Below are 3,114 nucleotides of genomic sequence, written 5' to 3' on the forward strand. Positions count from 1 at the left end.
AGGCCCGGGCGGGCGGGCGGGCGGCGCTCCCAGCGCGGCCTCGCGCCGCCAACGGCGGCGGCGCCGCCCGCGAGCGCGGCCCGCTCCGGCGGAGGGAGGCGGCGCGGGGCCCGGCCTCACGGCGGCGGCGGCTCGGGCCCGGCGGGGCGGGCGGAGCAGCCGCCCGGGGAGCCGCGCGGAGCCGCCGCGCGGGGAGGGGGTCGCGCGGGACCGGAGGGGGGAGGGGGAGGGGGTCTCACCTGAGCGGCGGGGCGGGCGGGCGGCCGCTCCTCAGCGCCGTTTGAAATCGCCAACACCGCCCGCACCTCGCAGTGTCCTCGCCTCCCATTGGCCAGCGCCGGGCCCGCCCACGCCCTCCACGCGCTCGCGCCATTGGCCCGTTTGAATCCGGCAGCGCGACGCGTGCCCGAGCCCGTGCCCGGCGCCAGGCCCGGGGCGGCGGCGGGAGCGCGGGGAGCGGGGCGGGGCGCGGGAAGGGGCCCGCGCCGCCCCCCCCCCCCCCCGGCGGGAACCTGGGGGCTGCCCCGCAAGCCGCGGGCAGCGCGGGGCGAGGCGAGCGCTGGTGCCGGCGCCGCGGCGGCGCCCGGGGCATCAACGGCAGCGCGGAGCGGAGCGAGGAGGGCGCGGAGACCCTTTGGGCGCTTCAGGAGAGCGGGGCACACGGGGCACAGCAGCCACGGCGTGTCAGTTACTGCTCAGCTCGACATTTGCCTTGGACTGCTTCTAGTCTGGGCCATCATCAATAAATAAATAAATAAATAAATGGCAAAATCACGTACAAAAGGCCTGCTGGGTTCTTTAAAAACTAAAAAAAAAAAACAGTTCTTTTTCACTGTATTTTCTACTGGTCAAAGGCACAACACCAGCAACGAGCCCCAGCGCCTCTGTTGCTTGAGATTGAGTGTGACCAAAAAAAGTCAAGGGCAAAAACGTCGGCTGTTGCCACGTTCAGTGATAATAAAAAGGGGAAAAGCAAGGCAGGAGGGAAGGGTGTTTGTGCACGCAGGCGTTTGCCACGCGTGGCCTCTGCCAAGCAGAGGCAGAAGCAGCCAGATCTGCTCCTACCTGGCTCCTTTCAACCAAGGGAAAACGGAGGTTCTGTGCAAGCAGGTCCAGGAGCTCCTCTTTCAGGGGAGAGTCAAAAACCACACACATTCACAACCAAAAGCCAGGCAGAGTGGTTAAGAAAAGCTAAATTTATATTAAATTATCATCAACCCCTAAAATACTGAACATAGTGGTTAAATAACTCCAGAAAGTCCAATGTCTCCAGTGAGTAACGTTAAAACCATTACACAGGGACGCCGGGGAAGCACTGGCGTTAGCTCAGGACAGACAGGACAGAGGCTGCCTTTTCCCACAGCAGTCGGTGCTCGAGATCATCCTCCCGCGGCCCTTCTTCATTCCGGCAGCCCCAGCGCAACGAGGACCTTCCCTCCCGCAGGACGGGGAAGGGGACGAGGCAGCGGCTCCCCGGGATGGTCTGCAGGCTCCARGGAATGAAACTGCCCTTTGCCCACCTCGCTCGCGGGCATGAGGCTGTGGCGCTGTTTTTCTTTTCTATTTCTTGCTCCTTTTCACCTAAATCGCGCCAGGAAGGGCACAGGGAGCGGGGGTGAGCGGTGTTTGGCTGCAGTGCACAGGGTCCCTCCTAAGAAGCAGCAGAGATTACATGAAGGTGGAGACCACAAGCACCATGAACGCTGCCAAGACTGACTGGGTTTTCCTTTCCCTTCTGCACTTGTGCCTCGGACTGAACCTCCAGCGACAGGTCGGGGTCGATGTCTCCCTTCACCCCTGTCCAGCCTCGGGATTTCGGTGCACACTCTTATGGCTACTAGGGGAGGACACAAAACCAACCTGCTCTCCTAGGAGTCAGACCCATCTTCCTCATACACTGCCTGCCTGCCTCCTGCCCCTGCTCTAGCCCGGCTTCCTCTCGCATCAATTCTGCTGCCTATGCTCGAGCCCTTCACTATTGTCCCTATGTCCCAGCCTTCAGCCMCCCCAGTTAGATACCCTCCTTTCCCAGTTCCCCACTGACTGCCCACCTCAATCCAAATGGGCCCCATGCCCAACAAGCACAATGCTTCCCAGGCTGGGGTCAATCAAATAAATATTAAATTAAAAAAAAAAAATCTAATTAAAAAAAATCCCTCTGTGAGTAGGGAAGAGTCCCACATTGTCACGGGGAAACTTCTGAGCCTTAGCTCCAGTTCATTTTCCACAGGAATACACACCAGCCAGCCCCACGGTACACATTAGGGACAGCTTCAGGCCACCTCGCCATGTCAAAGCCCTGACCTTTCTYTTGCTGCAGAGCCACCACGTCTGGTGTAAAGAGTATTGCCAACCTGCTGGCAACTGTCATCTTTTTCCAAGGGTAGCAGGATCATTAGTATCCAAAAAAGGTTAGAACAGAATAGGATAATTTTCTTCTTTCTTTTTTTTTTTTTAAAACACTAGCTGGAAAAGTATTGTGTCTGAAATGTATTCTCCCCACACTTCCCAGCCGTATCCCTGCTGTACACAAGGCTCTCAGCGCAGCACAGGTGGAAACGCACACGGCCTCTTGCCAGGAGATAGAGGTAACAGTTGGCTGCAAGGGATTCTCCACTGGAAAGTTCTACTTCTGAGCAACCTGGCGTAAGACTTCCTATTTTACGACAAGAGTATGTCCAAGGAAGAGTGGCACAGACCTGCCCGCTCCTGCTGCGTGCCCATAACTGCAACAGGAGGAGTAGTCCYTAGAGGGTAAAGGCCTCGGAGGCCAGAGAAAAGCAGAGGGTACTACAGCTGATGGGAAGAATGGGAAGACGACTCTGTGGGGAGAGCCACTTGCTCGCAATAATGGAGCTTAAAGTGCTTTCTGGCTGATAGGCAACTATTTGAAAACGGCCCTTACAGCTCCATCATTAGTGTCTCTTATTCTAMGTCAGATGGGCTCAGCATAGTGATAAAGCAGTTCCTGTCCGTCAGTACTGAGGAGTTCCCTGGCTGAGAACCAACCTGGGAATTCTCTTATTTCCCTCATCACTGTAATTAAGGGTCCTAACGGTCATAACAACTGGGACGTTGTAGAATTGGAATGTTCTTTTTTCTTTTTTTTTTTTT

The sequence above is a fragment of the Nothoprocta perdicaria genome, unplaced genomic scaffold, assembly GCF_003342845.1.
Source record: "Nothoprocta perdicaria isolate Ctin4 unplaced genomic scaffold, notPer1 scaffold_156, whole genome shotgun sequence".
Taxonomy (NCBI): Eukaryota; Metazoa; Chordata; class Aves; order Tinamiformes; family Tinamidae; genus Nothoprocta; species Nothoprocta perdicaria.